Source organism: Amborella trichopoda, chromosome 4 (genome assembly GCF_054954075.1).
Source record: "Amborella trichopoda isolate Santa Cruz 75 chromosome 4, AtrichopodaSantaCruz75HAP2 v2.0, whole genome shotgun sequence".
In the NCBI taxonomy this organism is placed as follows: domain Eukaryota; kingdom Viridiplantae; phylum Streptophyta; class Magnoliopsida; order Amborellales; family Amborellaceae; genus Amborella; species Amborella trichopoda.
In genome coordinates, this window is record NC_142339.1 from 17,557,023 (window position 1) to 17,580,401 (window position 23,379).

General features: G+C 37.0%; 1 long non-coding RNA gene and 2 other non-coding genes across 5 annotated transcripts; all 3 read right to left on the reverse strand.

Annotated features, from left to right (window-relative positions):
• Nucleotides 1-16,268: 16,268 nt before the first annotated feature.
• On the reverse strand, nt 16,269-23,176 carry LOC110007925 (uncharacterized). 3 transcript variants are annotated; one of them, XR_002282264.2, is made up of 3 exons: nt 22,773-23,176; nt 21,455-21,665; nt 16,269-20,259 (listed from the first exon to the last, which is right to left on the reverse strand). It is a non-coding gene; the product is annotated as an uncharacterized LOC110007925 (long non-coding RNA). The 3 variants fall into 3 exon arrangements; XR_016053299.1 differs by having other exon boundaries at nt 16,269-16,710; nt 19,986-21,665; XR_002282261.2 differs by having other exon boundaries at nt 16,269-21,665.
• LOC148782331 (small nucleolar RNA R38) lies at nt 19,542-19,618 on the reverse strand. Its single transcript, XR_016055190.1, has one exon. It is a non-coding gene; the product is annotated as a small nucleolar RNA R38 (small nucleolar RNA).
• On the reverse strand, nt 20,177-20,258 carry LOC148782332 (small nucleolar RNA R38). The gene has a single exon (XR_016055189.1). It is a non-coding gene; the product is annotated as a small nucleolar RNA R38 (small nucleolar RNA).
• Nucleotides 23,177-23,379: the final 203 nt, after the last annotated feature.

Below are 23,379 nucleotides of genomic sequence, written 5' to 3' on the forward strand. Positions count from 1 at the left end.
GGATCTATCTCGATTCCCCGGTGTCTTACAATGAAACCTAGGAATTTCCTGACTTCACCCCGAAGGCGCACTTCAAGGGGTTCATCTTCAGTTGGTGCTTCCTCAACCTTTTAAACATGATTTCTATATCTATGAGGTGAGTGGATCGATCCTTTGATTTGACCACAAGGTCAACAACATAGCATTCCACGACATCGTAGTATGTCTTCAAATATAATCGTCATGGTGCACCGATAAGTGGTGCCAGCATTCTTTAATCCGAAGGGCATCACCTTATAACAATATATCTTTTTCGTGGTCCAGAAGGCTGTCAACTTTTCGTCTTCAGGGGCCATCCTGATTTGATTATAGCCAGAATACCCATCCATAAATGAGAAGGTTTCGCATGCTACAGTCGAATCAATCATGATTTCGATGAGGCAAAGGAAAATCGTCTTTGGGGCAAGCCGAATTGAGATTACGAAAATCAATGCACACTCTTATCTGCACATTCTTCTTCTTGACTAGTACGATGTTAGCAAGCCACTTAGGGTATATAAAGACTTCCCTAATAAACCCGGCTTTAACTAATTTATTAACCTCGACCTCAATCTGGGGTGCCATATCCGGATGAAACTTCCTCCGAGGCTGCTTCACCGGTTTGATGTGAGGATCAACGACGAGCTTGTAAGTCGCCAGGATGGGGTCCAAGTCAGGCATCTCATGGTAATTCCATGCAAAGATGTCTCGATTAGGATGGAGGAAATCGACATATTGTCCCCTTTCCTCTGGATCCAGTGACGAACTTAGAAAGGTGGGTCTATGATCTCCTTCTTCACCCAACTCGACTTCTATCAATTCGTCGACTGTGGCCTGGCCTCCATCCTCCAGTAAGCGTGGGGCAGGCAACATCTAATCTTCATTATCTAAATCTTGGTCATCGTGGCTGCTTAGAGACGTCATAGCACATTGGACCGTCCATTTCCTTTTATACACATTCTTTGAGTCAGCCCTAAAAGTCAAGGTGTACCCAAGCCCCTGAATGTTGAACTTCTTTCGGGATACACTTTCAAATGCCTGAAAAGGCGATATCATCCCCTTTCTGCCATTTAGGCCTTGATTGGTAGATGGGACATAATCCATGCTCCTCATGATCCTGTGAGCTTGGGGGCTATATAAGGACCATTGTGGCTTTGAAGCTCCATCTTTCAAGGGCCGAGGCTTATATTCGTCCTGCAACCCTTCTTTGAATCTCGTCTTCAAGAGAGTGTTGATTACGCTATCTTTGACCTGGTATGACACCTCATTGGGATGATGGTAGTGAGTGGCTTGGCTCCTTCTTCTACGTTTAAGCCTTCGAAGGCTCAATGCTTGCTCAATCCCGTAATGGGATTCATCAAAATCGCTCTCGCCCTCTAATTCCTCAATGAAATGGGAGTCAAGATTTTAGAGATTATAGAATTTGGCATCTCCGTAATTTGGCTCACTAGTTTTGAGGTTCAATGTAATGCTCCCCATAGCCTGCTGGGTAGCCTGGTTGAAACCCTGTATCACCATATGCCCTTCAAGAAAATTTTGGACATCCATCCCTATAGGTTTCAATGTACTTAGAGGGACTAGATTTACAGCTGATCCACCATCGATCATTATCAGATTGATGTGCACGTCATGTAAGATCCAATCCATCATCAAAGGGTGATTATGGGGCTTCATCCTAGTTGTAGATCTGTGTCAGAAAAGGTGACTGGCATAGAGCCAGGTAGAACTCCAGGGTCAAGTTTAACCTGGTCAACTTCGGCCTGGAATTCTTCAGGAGATGAAACGACTTATATCATAGCGGCCCGAAGTTATTTTGAAAGCAGAAGGGCGACGTAGACACTTATGGTGGTCGGGATTCTGCTTAAGTGAGGGGCCACATTGTACTCGTCCGTCTTTCTATCTGCCGGGTGTTTTGACTGTTCAGTAACGTTGGATGCTTCAGCCCGTACTTCCGCCGCAGGTATCATTTTCTTAGGGGGAGCAACTTTGGGCGGTTTGATCTTTGCAGTCTTCTTACCGAATCTCAACTCCAATTGCATGGTTTGGGGCATGTACTCAGCCTCGACTACCCAAGTCACATTGGCAGTCGTTCCCGGAGGGGCTTCATCCGCTACTTTCGGCTGATGAAAACCATTCAACATCAAGGATCTGGGCATAAGATCTTTCAAAGTCGGATAAGACGGTATCGTTGAATGAGAACCTCCATTACTTCCCTTCTTCGTCTTCCTACTCCGACATGCAACACTTTGAGGCACGGTGGAAGCTTCTGCAGCTATCCTTGCTTGATATAGCGCCATCTCCAGTTCCTTCAAACCCGCTCTTTTCAGAGCTTCGGCTTGCATACGCTTCTTCTTGCTGCGACGTGCATAAGTAGTCCAACCGTGCTCCAAAACCTCCTCGATATCAACTGAAGAGTTGAGAGTCCCAAAGTATTCCATGCATACCTCGAACAGTCTCGGCCTCCAGCATTTTCGCAGGGGAGGCCTTTCCTATGCTCTCCACATTTTCGCAGGGGCTACGAGTCCCATGACGAGGACATGATCATATATGTTTGGTACCATGGCCTTATCAAAATTGTAGGGCCCTTGATATGGGAGGCTCTCAGCTACAGGTGGGGGTTTACCTTCATCAATCATAAAAGAAACCATGTTGGTCGCCACAGTCTCAGCCTCCGGCATTTCTTGCTCAACACACTTGAGCTTTCTGTCCTTGATGAGATTCTCGATAATATCCTTTAAGGGATAGCAATCTTTTATCACATGTCCTCCAATCCGATGATATGGGCAGTAGTCGGTTTGGTCTGTTTGACTGATCTGCTTGGGGTATCTTGGCGAGGGAAGCATGATGGCTCCAGCCGCTAAGAGCTTTTCGAAGATCTTGGGAACCTGGTCTCTATCTAAGGAATACTCCTTATCGATACGTCCACAATATCCACCTCTTCTTCGACTACGTCTTGACGTTTGTGGAGAATCATAGCTTCTGGGGGATGGATAATTCTTACCTCTCCCTGTTTGGGGGACCACCGAAGTAGTCATAGAAGTTTTGGTCTGAGTGACTTTAGCTTTACCTCTATCTGTGTCCCTCCTAATGGTTATTGGCTTCGGGCCTAGGCTAAAACCCTCCAAAAGACTTTCTACGTTAACTGCATTAGTTACCAAGTCCTTGAAGTTCTAGGATTTGGAAGCGTGCAGGTGTACTACAATGTCGGCTCTCATGTTTTTAATGCACTTGAGCACCTTCTGTTCCTCAAGAAGCGGAGTTGCCTGCCCTATGCTAACATTTCGCCACCGAGTGATATATTGCTACGCATGCTCATGATCCCTTTGCTTCACATTGAGAAGTTCAACCAAGTGGACCACTCCTTCTGTATTGTGAAACCTCGTCAAGAATGCTTCTTGCATTTGCCTCCATGTACATATGGTTTCAAGAGGTAGTCGCGAGTACCAAGCGAAGGCTGGGCCTGATAGTGACTGTATAAATTGTCACATCAAGAGGTTCCCATTACAGGCTGAATCAGCACATACAAACACAAAGTGAGCCGAGTGTTCATGAGGGGAGCTTTGCATCAAACTTTGGGAAATTGGGGCACTGATATCCGGAGGGATACGACACTTCATCAACATATGCTAAAAGTGTCGAGAGCCTGTACTCCCGAAAGATGGAGTACACACAGGTTCTCCATTACTAAATTACGCACCATCTCTTCCGTCAAGGCGGTGTTAGCTGTATGCGACCGTTGATGCGGTGTAGGCCCAAGGGTTGATTGGTTCTCCATGGCTGAATTCAAGAACTATTGTTCTGAAGGGCCACTGGGATTAGGAGTCGCTCTAGCAGCCCTCAAAGCCTCGAGCTTGGCTGTCTGCGCTTGAAATACCGCTTCCTTTTGGGCTAGCTCTGCCCCAAGGCGCTCCATTTCTTCAAGTTCAGGCGTACCCTCGCCGCTCCAACCATCATCACGCTTAAAAAAAGGTCTTGTTCAAATGGTGTGGTGGACTCATTATCCGAGACTGGTGCGATGAATTATGGGAAGTTGAAAGGGAAAGATAACGCAGGCACAATGGGATCCTTTCCGAGCCTTGGATACATTGCAAGTGATGTGCGGATTTTCACTGGTTTGATGACGTCTAACCTTCTTTGCAGAAGGCTCAGGAGGTGGAGGCTCCTCATTCGACGAGAGGGATGAGATGCCATCAAAACCCAACGCCATCCTGCCCTTTGGGGTCTCCTCATTTTCATCGAGCTGTTGGGTTGTTGCCCTGATCAAATTACAAGGCCATATTTCGAGAAACTCGTCTCTTAGATCTTGCAAAATTTGCCTCCAGATCGATACAGGTTCCCGACATTATTGTGGTCATGTACTATTCATACGACGATGATCTGCTCTTACGACTTCCCTTGCTCTGTCCAGGACACACTGAGTAAGAACTCCATGTGCATGCCTTAAAACTATCTTACATGCACCTTATGGGCTTGATTGTTGTAACGACCCAAGACTTTTCTGAGTCAGAGAAAAGGCGAGGACACACTCGGCAGGGAGTGAGAGGCAACGCCGCGTGAAGAAGGAAGAAACGTCACGCGAAGAAGGGAGAAATGTCACGCGAAGAAGGGATAAACGTTACACGAAGAAGGAAGAAATGTCACGCGAAGAAGGAAGAAGCGCCACGTGCGTAACAGAGAAACGTCGCGCGAAGAAGGGAGAAACGAAGCTTGTGAATGAGTCCAACGTCTTGCGCGAAAGAGGCCAACGCTGTGTACAACGCTGCCGTGCATGGCCAGTTTTTGTCACTTGCCCAGCTGCATGTGAGTCGCTCACCACTTGTCAACCATGGGATGCCACCTGCCACCTGAAGAGCATTTAAGGCCCCCTCCTTCCCCTCACGCACTGGCACCCACACTCTCTTATTCTTTCTCTCTCTCTAAGGCAAGTGAAGGACTTGGATAAGGCTTCCTTAGCTCACTGTTGGAAAGCTTGATGAAGTGGACTGTGGGAGGAGAATGGGGAACACCATTGGGACACAAAGGTAAGTAGATCACTACCTTGCAGACCCATGAACATGAAAATATGAATGAAGCAAGGTTTGAGCATAGTTTGAACATAAGCATGTGTAAAAATGATGACTGTATTCTCCAAAAAGTTGCTTTCTTTTGCATGATGAAAATAAGCACTGAAATCCTGATGGCCCTGAAATTCTATAGGATGATACTCTTGTGAGACTAGTTTAAGCTAGAATTGGCTTCATGTTGTTACCTTGCATAGACTAAGAGTTAGGAGATGATTTTGGAAGTATGTTATAGCTGGACTATGAAATTCCAGGGAGAATTGACTGTGGGAGGAGAATGGGGAACACCATTGGGACACAAAGGTAAGTAGATCACTACCTTGCAGACCCATGAACATGAAAATATGAATGAAGCAAGGTCTGAGCATAGTTTGAACATAAGCATGTGTAAAAATGATGACTGTATTCTCCAAAAAGTTGCTTTCTTTTGCATGATGAAAATAAGCACTGAAATCCTAATGGCCCTGAAATTCTATAGGATGATACTCTTGTGAATCTAGTTTAAGCTAGAATTGGCTTCATGTTGTTACCTTGCATAGACTAAGAGTTAGGAGATGATTTTGGAAGTATGTCATAGCTGGACTATGAAATTCCAGGGAGAATTGAGGTTTTTGTGACTCTCTGTACACCTATCAAATAATCTCAGAATTGCCTCAAATGACCACCATTGGAAAGATATCTGAGTTTACTTTGAGTTTGATGCTTATATCCAATTGAGATTTTTGGTAATTTAGAAGATATGTTTCATTTTATGCATGTATATCATTGTTAGCAAACTGTGATAATTTCCAGAAATGTTGCTTCTGTTGCATTGAGACTTTGCCTGACCTATTGATGTCCAAAATGTACCAAAAACACAGCCATTTGATAGATGCATGAGTCTTCTATGATTTTCATGTTTTAACCTTGCCCAAATTCTGTGTAAATGAGGAGCTATGCTTAAAAATGTTTCAGTATATCATTGTTGACAGATCTCACAAAAACTCAGAATTTTGGTCTCTGTTGCCATGAATTTTGGCTGACCAAATAGATTCCAATCACTCCGAAACCACATCCGTTTGAAAGCTTTGAATGTCTACTAAAAGTTGAATGTTGAAATTGTTTCGAAATTCCTGCTAGGTTGAAAGCTATGCTTTAAATTGTGAACATATGTCACTATTGACAGAATTCAGCAAGATTCAAAACGATATACTGAACCCTTAATTGATCAATTAATACTTAGTTAGTGAATTGGAATCGGAATTTAGCTAAATTCCCCTCATAATTTGGGTGCACCTGTCTAATAAGTTTTAGTGACATGGTCCCACTACGCTTCTATCCTTCCATCATGTTTTGAGTATTGGATTCTCCAGTACTATCAAAACTATAATCACTTAAATCTCTTGTGGACCACACACTTCCCATTCACGATTTTCAAATTCTTCTTCAAAAATATCATTTGCTTCCATAATAAATTCGAGTGGCATGTCTAGCTTTGCAGGCCTATCACGTAGAGTCTGAGGAAATCTGTAAGGATATTATCAATGCCTTTAATATATCCGACCTAAATATTATATGGTGAATTTGATTAGAGCATCGAATTCTTTTGGGGATTATCTTCCCCTTTTTTATTTGTAAGAATCTTTTACTGCTTTATTATCTATTATGATAATAAATTCTTCTGGTGCCAAATATATGTGAAATCTCTTTATTGCTCTAAGAATTGCCAAAAATTCTTTTTTATATGTGATATATTTTTTTCATTTAGTTTAAATTTGCCTGAATTATATTTAGATACAAGTTCTTCATATTTTACGAATGAAGTTTTTTCTTTTATTCCACTTTCTCCATTTGAATTTTTTCTTTTTAAAAAATTTCTTTTGTTTTCTCTCTTCACAACCAAATTCAAAACTATTTTTAAGAATTCGACTATAATCTTTCACATCAAGTTTCTTGACTTAATTTGCAACTTTTAAGTTTAGACAATGTTTTCAATATTTTGAAAAACAAATTTTATTCTATTTTAGAGGGTATTTTTTGATGTTGTTTCATTGACATATTTTACATAGCCAGTTCCACAAATTCAAACTAATTGATAATTTATGAAAAATTTGTTTTTTCTAAAAATGTCTTAACATCGTCTAACATTTAAAACCACTTTTTGTATTCTTTAAAAAATGATTCGAATTCATCTTCTACGACAAAATAAACAATTAGCACATTTTCAATATCAGCTTTAATTTTTCTGACTATTTCTGAGTATTTAGTGTCCCAAGTGAAGTCTTTATCTTTTTTTAACTTCTCTAATAAAGGTTTCTCCTTTTTAGAGAGATTTGGAATAAAATTTCTTCTGTAGTTAAAAATTCCCAAAAAACCTTGCAAATGTTTTTATCAGCAAGTTTGTCAGGAAAAACTTTTTTATTTTGACAACAATATGTTCTTGTGATTTTATACCTTTCTGGTCTAACATTATTCCTAAAAATTCAATTGATGTTATTTCAATTCAAATTCAAACTTTCTAAGACTTGAGGTAATTCAATTGTCTAGAAATTTATCACATATTATTTTTAGATGCTTTTTAAGATCTTCTAGTGTTTTAAAAAACACCAAAACATCATCAATATAAACTACACAAAAATCTTTTTGGTTAGGTTTAAAAAGATTTTGTCCATTACACAATCCAAAAGGTATAACCTTCTATTGGTAATGACTATAAGGAACACTAAAAGCAATCAACGGCTTTGACTCTTCTGATAAAATAATTTACCAAAAACCTGATTTACAATCAAATTTACTATAATATTTTGAATTCTTTGTTTGATAGATTAGTACATCTTTTCTAGATATAAAATATCCGTCTAACTCCAAGTTTTGATTTAATCATTGGTAATTTATAATCATTATGGCTTTAGAAGTTTTATCAGTACAGTTTTCAATCAACCAATTTGATGCGATTTCTAAATCGCACCAAATGATTTAACTTAGGTTGAATCTGTGTATCAAAATTATGAGGTTCAAACGGTTCTACAAATCTATTAACTGTCTTTTATAAATCTTTTTGTAGTACATGTCAATTCATAAATTGCTTTGCATTCAATTGCAAGATAAAAAATTTTATGTTAGGAATGTCTTGTCTTAAATTGAATGGAAAGCAATCAATGAATTGAGAATCCATGACATAATCAGAAAAATTAAAACTGATCTTGAAAATATGTCAACTGTTTATTTTCTTAGAAAAGAAGAAATCGAATCATTTGCTAAAGAATACCCAAAGTGGTATCATATGTTTGATAATGTTAAGACAGATTTTTGGAAAAAAACAATTTTTCCGTAAATTACCAATTCCTTGAGATGAAATTTGTGGAACTGACAATGTAAAATATGTCAGTGAAACATCAAAAGATACAATCGAAAATATAATAAAATTTGTTCTTCAAAATACCGAAAAACATTGTTCAAACCTAAATGATACAAAGCAAGTCAAGAATGGACTTGGCTTGAAAGACTGTAGCCGAATTCTTAAAAAAAAATTTGAATTTCTTCACAAAGAGGAAAAAAAAAAAAAATTCAAAAAGAAAAAATTCAAATGGAAAAAGTGGAATAAAAGAAAAAACTTTAAATCGTAAAAAATGAAGAACTTGTATATGGATATAATTCAAGCAAATTTAAATCAAATGAGAAAATTTATATCACATATGAAAAAGAACTTCTGACAGTTCTTAAAGGAATAAAGAGATTTCACATATATATGACACCAAAAGAATTTATTATCAGAACAGATAATAAAGCAGTAACTGATTTTCTCACAAATAAAAAAGGGAAGATAATCCCAAAAGAATTTGATGGTCTAATCAAATTCCTCATTATAATTTTCAGGTCAAATACTTTAAAAGCACTGATAATGTTCTTGTAGATTTTCACAACAGGAATACAGACTAACCAGATGGACGAAGGCAAAAAGCTAACCAGATGGACGAAGGCAAAAAGCAACTCATGGGCAAGGAGAAAAAGAAGGAACTCCCTAAAAAGGAGAGAAATAAACTTGAGAACCAACCAAAAAGAGGCACTAATAAAGAAACCCCTCTATATGCTCACTTTGCACATTCTCAAAGTTTTGAACCACTAACTTACAAAGATATTATAAAGATACATAAACATTCAACAATTTATGCCAACTAAAACTTAACAAGTTTCCAATTTTTATCGAAATTCTAAAATACCCAATGAGATTTATGAAAAACTAAACGAGGTATGGAAAAGCCATATTATTAAAAACATATCAAATTTCGAAAGCATATGAGAAAATTGTCAGAGCTAATAGTAAATCGGAATCTAAAATTTTCAAAATTGTTAAAAAAAAGGTATTTGAATCCTTTAAACAAATGGACTGAAATGAAGAATTTTCTTTTGATAACTTCAATTCGTTTTTGGAAGTTGCTCATCGTATAGATAATCAATCTAATTAACCAATATTTAAAAAAATAAAAAAAATATGCTTATACGTAAAAGCAAGAGTTGTCTTACCTTTTGAAATCTTTGAAAAAATATATGAAATTGTTGATTTCAAACAAGCTTTCAAAATTTCGAATCTTCTGAAACAATATTATATTGATTTGTTCAAAGTTAATGGTATAAAAGCGTATTAGAACCATACCACTAAAACTTACTAAACAGGTAAGGATACGGGACAGATCGACTGCAGCTTTATATAACACACGTCCATACAAAAGAAAATGACAGTACAAGAATCTAGTTCTCCTGTGTTGCCGACAGTACGAAAAAAATCAACTTTTCACTATTCCACAGTACAGAAGAATTTGCTTCTACTATTACGGATAAGAAAGTATCCAACTTTCTACTGTACGAAATTAAACGAGTTTGAAATCTGAAGCCTCAAAAAGGCTATAAAACGAATCGGATAGGTCCTCAGAAGGATCAAGTTTTGAGAGCCTTCCTTTGGTTGGTCTATTTCTCCATTATCCTTGAGTACAATGACTATGTTAGTTAACTATAAGAGAGATGACTATGTTAGTTAAACTATAAGAGTGTTATGAGTGTCTTGTGTCATGGTTTTTCATACGGTTGTAATTGATATCAAAGCAAGAAACGGGAGCCCTGAGGTACAGGAATGGAGTGCCGAGACGGCAAGGATCGTGGCTTAGTCACAGGAATAGCTCGACCCCTCTCCTTTCACGAAGTTCACATAATGGAGCGATCGCGTTTGTCCAAAGATACTACGACCGACAGCACCATTGTCGACTTTTGCCTACGGCCATTTGTTGGGGCAACTCAAAATCACCTTCAATGCTCTGCTACCTAGGACCAAGTCCACTTGAGGGCGAGATTTTTTCTTCATCGTAACTTTCGAAGTTCGAGGTTTGGCTCCTTACCCTTCGATCGCTAGCTTTCCAGCAGGCGGGCTAGCTGCGGCTTTAAGGAAAGCAGCTTGACCCTTGATGGGGGAGGTGTAGTGGAACTTTCAAGGTTCCCACATAGAAAGATGTCATTACAGTAGTCATGATTACCTTACGACCTATGATTAACATAATGGTTCGCTTGTCAGAGTAAATAAAGAAGACACGAGAGTAGTGTGGAAAAGATCGTGAATCCAGACATATTGAGAGAGAGAGATTTGACTTCCTAAACTCTCTTTCAGAGATGAAAGGTGAATCTAGTGGAGTCGCTAGAGATTTGGTCGCTCCAAAATGTAAGAAATACTTAATGTTTAGACAAACATTAGACTCCAGATAGAAAACCTGAGGACATCATATTCGAGGCCAAATTCAATCATGCACTTCATATCAGAAACACAGGCTTTATTATTTATTACTGGGTACTGAGCAGCTCCACATGTTTAATCCTCTATTACATTTTACATCGACTTGAAAAATTAAAATAAGCTGAACAGTATTGATTCTAGCTTTGAAACCTATATATTCTAGCTTTGAAACCTATATATTCGTTTCTGAAGAAGAAATTACAAACATGTTATAAGGAAAAGATAACATCGAGGGCATATCGGCTCATATACCTGTTAAAAGGAAAAGATAACACCGAGGGCATATCTGCCCAGATGCCTATAGATACCTGTTAAAAGGAAAAGATAACACCGAGGGCATATCTGCCCAGATGCCTATAGATATATGTAAGGACATGTTATCTTCGAGTCTGGTCTCCTTAAGAGAATGGGTCTCAAATGAGTCGTAAGAAACGATTATCTCTCTCTTCTTGTCTTGAATGTCACTCTCTTTTCTACTCTTGGTTCTTACCGAAGTACATCCTCTGAAGAACTCTTTATCTCTACTACACAGTGTCTATCAAAAAAGTCTGACTCTCTCTTTAATCGAGAAGTACCCCTTTTAATAGTGCTAAACAATGGTTGTTCAAGGGATACCATGCATTTCTCATCTTCAAATCTTCATCTTGAGTTTATCCACTCATTTGAATCACAGATCTAGCAAAGCACGATCAATATCTTCATAATGCGGTTTACCTCTTGTGTTTATCTTCACGTTGTTGATCTCACTGCTAGGTTCTCGCAGATACAATCGCTGACAATGCGGTTTATCTTCACGTTGTTGATCTCAATGCGATTTACCTCTTGTCTTTTCGAATTTCAAACTTTTGAACCTCATGATCTCATGGGAACCTCATGGTTTGGCTCCTCACCCTTGAATCGCTACCTTTCCAACAGGCGGGCTAGCCGCGGCTTTAGGGAAAGCAAGTTGACCCTTGATCAGGGAGGAGTGCAGTGGAACTTTTATGGTTCCCACCTGGAAGGATGTCATTACAACAACATGATTTACCTCTAATGACCTGTGATTAACGCAAGGGTTTGCTCGTTAAGGTAAATAAAGAAGACATGAGAGTAGTGTGGAAAAGATCATGAATCAAGACATATTCAAAGAGAAAGATTCGACTTCCTAGACTCTATCAGAGATGAAAGGTGCATCAAGTGGAGTCGTTAGAGGTTTGGTCACTCCGAAATGTAAGAAATACATAGTGTTTAGACAAACATTAGACTCTAGATAGAAAACTAGAGGACATCACATTCGAGGCCAAATTCACCCATGCACTTCATAGCAGAAACACGAGCTTTATTATTTATACTAAGTACTAGGCAATTCCAGAGGTTTAATCCTCTGTTACATTTTACATCGACTTGAAGAATTAAAATAAGCTAACACCTTTGATTCTGGCTTTGAAACCAATACATTCATTTCAAAAGAACAGAATACAAACATGTTAAAAGGAAACGATATATACCTGTAGATATATGTGCAAGGACATATCCTTTGGGTCTGGTCTCTTTCAGAAAACGGGTCTCAAATGAGTCATAAGAAACGATTATCTCTCTCTTCGTGTCTTGAATGTCACTCTCTTTTCTACTATTGGTTCTTATTAAAGTAAGACCTCTGAAAAACTCTTTTATCGCTACTAGACTGTGTCTATCAAAAAAGTGTGACTCTCTCTTTAATCGAGAAGTACCCCTTTTTATAGTGCTAAACTATGGTTGTTCAAAGATACCATGCATTTCTCATCTTCAAATCTCCACCCTCCATCTTCATCTTGAGTTTATCCACTCATTTGAATCATAGATCTTGCAGGGCGCAACCCTTATCTTCATAATGCAGTTTACCTCTTGTTTATCTTCACGTTGTTGATCTCACTGCTAGGTTGTTCTCGCAAATACAATCGATGGCGCTTGTCTTTTCGAATTTCAAACTTTCGAACCTCATGATCTTATGGAAACCTTATGGTTTGGCTCTTTGCCCTTCGGTCGCTACCTTTCCAACAGGCAGGCTAGCCACAACTTTAAGGAAAGCAGATTGACCATTGATCGGGGGCCGAGGAATGCAATGGAACTTTCATGGTTCCCACCAGCAAAGAAGTCATTACAGCAACCATGATTACCTCTGATGACCTATGATTAACGCAACTCGTCAGGGTAAATAAAGAAAACACTATAGTAGTGTAGAAAATATCGTGAATCGAGACATATTCAGAAAAAGTGAGATTCAACTTCCCAGTGATTGGACTCTATCTATCAAAGGAAAATTACTACACAGTGGAGTCGCTAGAGATTTGGTCGCTCCGAAATGTAAGAAATACATAATGTTTAGACAAACATTAAACTCCAAATAGAAAACCAAAGGACATCATATTCGAGGCCAAATTCACCCATGCACTTCATATCAGAAACACAGGCTTTGTTATTTATACGGGGTATGAACAATTCCAAAGGTTTAATCCTCTGTTACATTTTACATCGACTTGAAGAATTAAAATAAGTCGAGCACCTTTGATTTGGCTTTGAAACCTATACATTCGTTTCTAAATAAGAAAATACAAAAAGAAAAGACAACATTGAGGGCATATCGGCCAATATACCTGATATGCTTGTAGATATATGCAAGGACGTGTTATCCTTCGGGTCCGGTTTCCTTAAGAGAACGGGTCTCAAATGAGTCGTAGGAAATGATTATCTCTCTCTTCGTGTCTTGAATGTCAGTCTCTTTTCTACTCTTGGTTCTTACCGAGGTACAACCTCTGAAGAACTCTTTATCTCTACTAGATTGTGTCTATCAAAAAAGTGCGACTCTCTCTTTAATCGTGAACTATCGTGTTCAAGGGATATCATGCATTTCTCATCTTCAAATCTTTACCCTCCATCTCCATCTTGAGTTTATCCACTCATTTGAATCGCAGATCTTGCATGACGCAATCATTATCTTCATAATGCGGTTTACCTCTTGTGTTTATCTTTCCACACTGTTGATCTCATTGCTAGATTGTTCTCGCAGATACAATCGTTGACGCTTGTCTTTCGAATTTCAAACTTTCGAATCTCATGATCTTACAGGAGCAAAATCAGACATTCATTATTATCGTCATCGTTGTCATCAGTGGGTAGCAACCACTTCCATTGTTCAACTCAATCCATGCTAACCTTTTAAAGGTAACAAAGCAAAGAGTCCAAAGTTCAACGGTGCCGATTTGATGAGAGAATTTTTTGTTCCGAAGAAACAATTCTCCTTTTGAGATAATCGAGATTCACCGTAAAATCCATAAAGCTTTTAAGGATTTAACTGCCGATCAATGATACTGTGGGTTAAGTCATCGTTGGGCGGTTCAAGACTTTTGTAGAATGAGATGGGTTAAGCCATCTTTGGGCAGTTTTAGATAACCGTTGAGAATGAGATGGGTTAAGCCATCTTTAGGCAGCTTTAGACTATCGTTGAGACTCTTTGGGCAGCTTTAGACTGCTGTTGAGACTGAGATGGGTTAAGCCATCTCTGAACAGCTTTAGGCCGTTGAGGCTGAGATGGGTTATGCCATCTCTGGGCAGCTTCAAACTGTTGTTGAGACTGAGATGGGTTAAGCCATCTCTAGGCAGCTTTAAACTGATGTTGAGACTGAGATGGATTAAGCAATCTCTAAGCAGCTTTAGACTGATGTTGAGACTGAGATGGATTAAACCATCTCTGGGCAACTTTAGACTGCTCTTGAGACTTATATAATCTTCGTTGAATCTCAAAATCCATAGACTAAGCCATGCTCTCTGTGAACATAGTCAAACAAAGCTGACTTAAATGACATTAATAAGAACCATACTTATCCATTGTATGTTCGTTACATGTCTTTTAAGTTACATGTCTTTAAGTGGTTTATTCTTAGTCTTTCATTGGGACTAAGTGTTCATAATTTCCAAGAGTATGAGCCATTAACAACTTGATCATTGTATCTACTCTTGTTTATGACAAAAGTACACCCAACATAATCTCAAGGAAACTCAGCTAAGCCAGGCTGTGCAAAAGAAATACTAGCACTAGTGTGGCCCAATTATCAAAAACACTCAATTTTACAAAAATCTATGAGTGAACAAAAACAATAGACAAAAACATCATCCAAGATTTAGATTTTTGTTACATATCATGTATTTTTCATGGAGGGCTAGATTTTTGTTACATATCATAGTAACTGTCAACCTAAAAACCCTAATCAATTCTTGAGATGGAAAAACACTAAGGCATTTAAACCAAGGGAGCTGCCAACCTAAAAACCCTAATCAATACTCGAGATGGAAAAGCACTAAGGCATTTAAACCACTATTAAGGTTATTTCAATAAAAACAGAACATTTTGTAATAGAGCACAATCACACTACTAGCACAAAAGTAACCCCATACACAAAAATGAAAAGCAAGATCTATTCATGGCCACAGACCATCTTAGTAAAGTCCAGTTCAACATGAAAAGGAGAATGGATTTGACATTCAGCTGCATGATGTATAACAAGGTTTTGCAATAACACACATAATCCATATCTGATATGGCTTTGGTTAGAAATGAAACTTGAAGGCATCATAATTAGGACAATATAATCTTCATCTTCCAAATGCATACTATCAACAGCAGAATAGTCCATACATCTTCAACAAGAAATATAATTCAATTATCAGAGACTACCACATGCATAAAGCAATTGTTGAAAAAATTTAAAAAGAGTAACATAACCAAATCCATAAATGATTTATAGCTCCAAATCCCCCAAAAGAACATGATCACAGAGTTTATGAATCCCACAAGTATATGATGAGGTTGCCAAAAACATTTGAAAGCATACAAAGTCAAAGCAAACAATTGTCATAGAGACCAAAAAAAGTGAAAGAAACACATTGCAAGATCAAACAAGAAAGACCAAATAATGACATGAAGGGCTAAAAAGAATAGGCACTCAGGCCTTTGCACTAAATTGATGTTATTCATTGGACAGTTCAATGAATATCCATGAATATCTTGTAAACCCAGTGTAGTAAACACACCAATAAAGAGAACTACAGCAATGGAATTATAAAAAAATTGAAAAGCAAGAGCTCAAAATGACTGCATGGCCTCAGACCGTCCTAGTAAAATGCACTTCAACATGGCAAAGAAAGTATTCTTATTCAGCCACTATGCTTAGCATCATTGGCCCACAGATCACAATATAAACACGATAAAATCAAAGTCCGCCACAATTGCAATAGGCACTCAGGCCTTCGCACTAAATTGATGTTATTCATTGGACAGTTCAATGAATATCTTGTAACCCAGTGTAGTAAACACAACCATACGAGAACCACAGCAATGGAATTATAAAAAAATTGAAAAGCAAGAGCTCAAAATGACTGCATGGCTTCAGACCGTCCTAGTAAAATGCACTTCAACATGGCAAAGAAAAGTATTCTTATTCAGCCACTACGCTTGGCATCATTGGTCCACAGATCACAATATACTAAACAGGATAAAATCAAAGTCCGCCACAATTGCAATAGTGCAGCTTCCCATCATACAAATTCATGAAAGACCACTACTCGCTTCAACATGGCAAAGAAAAGTATTCTTATTCAGCCACTACGCTTGGCATCATTGGCCCACAGATCACAATATACTAAACAGGATAAAATCAAAGTCCGCCACAATTGCAATAGTGCAGCTTCCCATCATACAAATTCCTGAAAGACCACTACTCACTTCAACATGGCAAAGAAAAGTATTCTTATTCAGCCACTACGCTTGGCATCATTGGCCCACAGATCACAATATAATAAACAGGATAAAATCAAAGTCTGCCACAATTGCAATAGTGCAGCTTCCCATCATACAAAATCCTGAAAGACCCCATAACAGTCACCAACTTCGAACTGAGTGCACACAACTTTAAAAATTAAAAAAGAATGGCAAGCATATTCATACCTGAAATGGCCTCAAAAGTGGAAATCAACCTCAAAGACAATAATTGGAATTTGTTGCAAAACCAAGAGTATAATTGGAATTTGTTGCAAAACCAAGAGAAGAGTGACAAGAAAGAAAGAGGACTAATTATTTAATTTTAAGGCGATCCAGTGCATTTAGTGCTGGAATGATCTCAACTGTAGTAAATTAGACTGAAAACAACATGAAACAACTAATAAAATCCCCAAAGAGAATTTTCTCCCAAAAAAACCCCAAAAATATAAGAGGACACCTATAGTAGCAGAAAAACTCATGAGAAATACTAATGATAAGAGTCAGCGTTTCTGATAATGTAAGCACCAAAATCCAATAAGACAATGCATGTAGACAAGAACCTAAGTATGAACATACCATGGCCGTAAAAAAGATTAACGAAAAAACAAAACAGTTACCTTGTTTGGTGATAGCTCATCCTAAAGCTTATAAAATTATTGAAACATATGCTTCAGATATAGGTTATGGTGGAATCTTAAAACAAAGATTTCAGCCAAATGAAAAGGAAAAGTTAGTAAGATTTACTTCTGGAATTTGGAATTCTGCTCAAAAAAATTATTCAACCATAAAAAAAGATATTTCATCCACAGTTAAATGTATAACTAAATTTAAAAGTGATTTCTTAAATCAGGAATTCCTAATACGAGTTGATTGTAAAGCAACAAAAGATATCCTTGTGAAAGATGTCGAAACATTGCCTCTAAACAAATATTTGCTCTCGATGGGAAGCTATTTTATGTTCTTTCGATTTTAGAATAGAATATATTAAAGGAGAATCAAATTCTCTTCCTGACTTCTTGACCCGAGAATTCTTTCAGGGATACTCAGAGAAGGACTGCAGCAAATAATCCAGCTCCAAACAGCAAAAATTCGTCCTTCCTCAAAAGAAAGAAAATTATGAAGGAGCTACTAGCTCGGGAACTAAGAAAATGACTCCCTACATTGAAAAATCAATAATCCCAATATTAGTAATAGAAAATAAGCATGCTTTAAAAGAACCATATGAAGTTGCAGCAATTGTTATTTATTATGTGGAACTTTATGAAACCAATTACATGGTTATTGCGATAACTTTGAGAAACCAATTCATCTTTTAGATAAATTTCTGCAACTTTATATGGTTCTTTTAGAACATGCTTATTTTCTATTACTAATATTGAGATTATTGATTTTTCAATGTAGGGAGTTATTTTCTTAGTTCCCGAGCTAGTAGCTCCTTCAGAATTTTCTTTTCCTTCGAGGAAGGACGAATTTTTACTATTTAGAGCTGGATTATTTGCTGCAGTCCTCCAAGTATCCCTACAAGAATTCTCGAGTCAAGAAGAGAATTTGATTCTCCTTTAACAAACTCTATTCTAAAATCAAAAGAAGATAAAATAGCTTGCCATCGAGCAAATATTTGTTTAGAGGCAATCTTTTTTACATCTTTCTCAAAGGATATTTTTTGCTGCTTTACAATCAACTCGTATTAGAAATTCTTGATTTAAGACATCATTTTCAAATTTAGTTACAAATTTAACTATGGATAAAATTTCATTTTTTACGGTTGAATTTTTTTTTTTTGTTTTAGCAGAATTCCAAATTCCAGAAGTAAATCTTACTAACTTTTCCTTTTCATTTGGCTGAAATCTTTGTTTGAAAATTCCACCATAACCTATATCTGAAGCATCTGTTTCAATAATTTTATCAGCTTTAGGATGAGCTATCGCCAAACAAGGTAAATGTTTTGTTTTTGGAAAATAAGTTTGAACGCAGATAGCTCAAACGCCACAAACTCTTACAAGTTTCACATATACAAGATTCAATTTCTAATGTTGACATTTCATTAACTCTAAGATCACAAATGTGCAAATGTCAATCAACCTAAAAGTAATTAAACAAAACACAAAAGAGCACACTCCCTAAAAGAATCTAAACAAACAACCTATGAATGAAGAAGAAAATCCAATAAGACAATGCATGCAGACAAGAACACAAGTATCAAAGACAAGAAAGCAAAAGTTTGGAAAAATAAGTTTGAGCGCAAATAGCTCAAACGCCACAAAGTCTTACAAGTTTCACATATACATGATTCAGTTTCCAATGTTGGTATTTCATTAACTCTAAGATCACAAATGTGCAAATGTCAATCATAGTAATTAAACATAAAAAAAAAGGCACACTCCCTAAAAGAATCTAAACAAACAACCTATGGACGAAAAAGAAAATATTTTATTCACAATAGAAAAACAAGTAAATACTTCTTAGATCACAAAGACCTGTAGATTGTGCTGAAAAGAGAAAACATAAAGCATCAAAATAGAACAATACCAAATGTAGCACAGAAATAAAGCCCAGCACAATCTACCAACTTTAACATTTCAGGAAGGATGACAGCTAGTTGGATTACAATAACTGAAACGATTCTTAACGTTACAATAGGAGATTGAGACAAATTTAAATGGAGATGACACAATTCAACATTTTTAAAGCAAAAATTTTCATAAACGTTGAGGTTTATACATTACAAATTTTCTAAGGCAAATAAATATCATAAAAATGAAAAAATATTTTTCATAAAAGTTGAGGTATATACATTATAACATTTGCTAAGGCAAATAAAAATCATAAAAATGAAAATATATCATACAACTTCAAATGCATAAAAAGGAAAAACATGTGTATGCCATCTTTTGAAGCGATTCTATCCAATGCAGACATGAGATTTACAACACCACGTGTCATATTTGAAAAGATCAGCATTTAAGCATCAGACAAGGATAACTATTCTCTTTCTCATCATCCACATACCTTAAGGAGGGAAGACCTCCATATTCGAAAATGACTTAAGAGAAAAAAAAAATGCTTGAATCATAAAACAAATAATTTTCGAGACTAAACGTTAAGGAGAAACATATTCCTTAAAAGAAATGATTTACAAGAAATATGTTGTAAAGAAATAATTAACAATAAATAATTTACAAACAGAGTTCACCAAGATGCCAAACATTCAAAGATGAAAGTAATACCTAAGAAGGAAGTTCACCAAGATGGACATAAAAGGAACAAAAAATATGCCAAACATTCAAAGATGAAAGTAATACCTAAGAAGGCAGTTCACCAAGATGGACATAAAGGAACAAAAAATATGCCAAACATTCAAAGATGAAAGTAATACCTGAGAACAATAGGTTGCTACTTAGATAAAAAGATCAATGTGTAAAAAGTCAGGCCCCGTCAAGTCAATTCCCCAGAAATCACTGGCCTCTAGGGCCCTCGACTAAGAAGTCAAAATAGTTTGATTAGCTGAAGGTGATCAGCTTTTCTGAAAACAACTCACCAAGTTGACTTGACTTTAGATAAATAGCACCATGTGTCAGATTTGAAAAGATCAGCAATAAAAAATCAGACAGGGATAACTGTTCTCTTCATGTTCTTATCATCCACAACACCTATAAGAGACAAATTACACCTTTGAAAATGATCTGTGCACATGAGCCAGATGAAACATATTGAATAGAATGAAATCCAGTATAAAAACCAGCACCAAGAAAATAACTGGCAAGAAAGTTCACCAAATCAATCTAAACCAACCAATACACAGAAGATCCATACATGAAACTAATTCTTGTATGGACACATGTACTTGTGTAAGGCTTAGACATGCGTACGAGGTGCCAGACTCTCCATGTCAAGAAGCACAAGATAAAAGACACGGCTATATTTATATTTTAAAGAGATGTTATTCCATTTCATATTATGTAACCAAAAACATCAACTGACTTAGCTGGTTGAATTCTTAAACATTTTTGAAGTACGCATTTTTATCCAATAACAAGAAGATCAAAGTCTGTGTCAATGATGCAATCCAATGAGTGATCAAGCTAAAAGAATCCAAAAGAAATTGTGTAGCTGTGTGTTGATACATACCTGGCACAGGTATGGCAGCCAAACCAAAGAATCCATGCAACATACATCAAACCCAACCAACTCCTCCAACATCAACTCAGCTCAAGGAGCGAGTCCAGTAAGTCAAGGATTTGACTTGCTAAATTTCTTCTATCCAATTTTTTCAAACACAGTAAACCCAAAAACGAACCCTCTTAAATACATTGCCTGTTACATGCATGCATGTGCCAGAGGATCCATTCAAAACAAAAAAATCAATTGGTCATGCCTGACACAGGTATGGCAGCCAAACCAAAGAATCCATGGAACATACATCAAACCCAACCAACTCAGCTCAAGGAGTGAGTCCAGTAAGTCAAAACAGGATTTCACTTGCTGAATTTCTATCCAATTTTTTCAAACACCGTAAACCCAAAAACGAACCCTCTTAAATACATTGCTTGTTACATGCATGCACGTGCCAAAGGATCCATTCAAAACAAAAAATCAATTGGTCATCAGTTCAAATCAAATTGGGCCAATTCAGGTGAGATGATATGTTATCAATAGAATCAAATCAAAACAAGTTCTACCTGAAATAAGACAGATCACAACTTTCAAATCTAAATAAAATAAATGGATGACCACAGTTTATTTATGTTCTCTACTGCATGTAAAAAGAGCCATATCTGGAAAGCAGGTCTGAATAATCAAAACGAGATAAAGGTAAAATTATTGTAAGGGAAAGGGAAACCATACTGCATGTGACAGATAGTTTGGGTATTGAATGTAGGTCTCCACCATTCATTCTCAAGGACCAACAGAGGAGCTGATACATGTCTCCACCATTATTCTCTTAAGCAAATGGAGGTTCATCGCACCAGCTGTTATTGAAAACAGACAGTGGAGACAACATGTAGTATGCAAATAGTATACAACATGTAGTGTGGCATAGGAGTCCCATAATCACCTGAGAAGACATGGATTTCAATGGTAGCAAAAGAAGAATCAGAGACTTAAAATCATTAGGGAACTTTGAGTAAGGAAAAGGGGACATCAAATTAGTAACAGTGAAGTTAACCACACTTTGTAACATCAAATTAAACCAGTTAAAGCAAATAGAACCAAGTAGATACCAAAACAAGCAATCAAGACAGGAAAGAGGAGTAAAATGAAGAAACAATAAGTGCAACGCATCAGATCTTCCTATTCAATCAATTGAACAACATGACATCCAGGGATTTCCAGATGTGTTCTATTCAATGAAGTTCATCATTTACCTTCATTTTGCAAACTAAAGGATCATTGTCTAGGTACTAGAGAAGGGCACATTAATGTACCATAGCATATTTTATGGAAGATTTGGAAATGACCAGTAAATAATGATAGACTAGAAAAAGCACAAACAAAATTTACAAAAACCGTTACCACATTTAAAATCAAGAACAGTGAGGTGGGAGGAGCACATACCTACAGTTTGATGAACACAAAAGATAATGCACATAGGAACTAGAATGGGTCATACAGGAGAAGACAAAAAGCACAACAGAGATGAACAAAATACAACATGGAAATAAATATTGTCATCATGAGGAACCCAATGTAAAGTAAGTGGGACATCAGATCTTCCTACTCAGTTGAACCTCATAGTGTCAATAGTCTACTCAGACATATGCTTGTCAACTATATTCATCATTTGCCCTATTAAACTCAAACCAATGAACATAAGACCATGTAAAAAAATTCAAACAAGACCATGTACCAGATAACATCAATGGCCACTATCAACCACAACTTTGAAAAAATGACAGCTAAAAAAAAAATAGATACGAAACTTTAAACAAATTAAAATCAGATACCTAAATTTACAATTTCCTCAACAATCACAAATAACTACAGAAATCATAAAGAAGTGTAGGAAGGTTAATTTGTGATTTATCAGAGAGCAAAGAAAATGGAGAAATCAATCATGGATATTAGTTAATACTTCAAGATCAAGTTTAACAACTGAAACCCTAACTTCCTAATTCCTGGAGAGTTTCATAATAAAATAGCGTAAAAAGCACAAATTTCTTACGGATTGTTGTCATGAAGAAGGTCTTCTTGGAACCATCTGCTCACGAAGAGCGTGACGCCTCTCTTGCTTCATTGAAGCAGAGGAAGAGAGAAAACCTGCATCCATAACTTAAAGAAAAAGAGCAAAGAAAAAATAGAAAATACCTGCAAAACAGGAAAAAGCACAAAAAAATATCTATGCAAAAATAACAGAGAATAGAAACAAATTCAGAGAGCACTTGAGCACTTGGTGATTGATAGAGAAAGCGAGAGAGATTGAGGCTCCTTATACACAGCGAATGGTCATTGAGAGAGAGAGATCATAGAAGGGTTTTCTGTGAGATTAGGGTTCGCTTTAATACGTTTCAGTGCCCTAACGGTCGAAATTAGGGTTCCGTAGGAAACGTCGACTTAACGTTATGTAACGGATGTTTTCTTAGTGTAATTAACGTGTATATCCCACTAAAGTGTCCTTATTTCAAAAGTACCTTTTTTCTTTTTTCTTTTTTCTTTTGTTTTTTTAGTTTCCAATTTGTTCATCACTTTCGAAAATGATAAAATGGCCATGGTGTTTCGAAGGTCAGATGTTTAAAAAAGTCCGTCGTGTAAACTTTCAAAATCCAAAACTA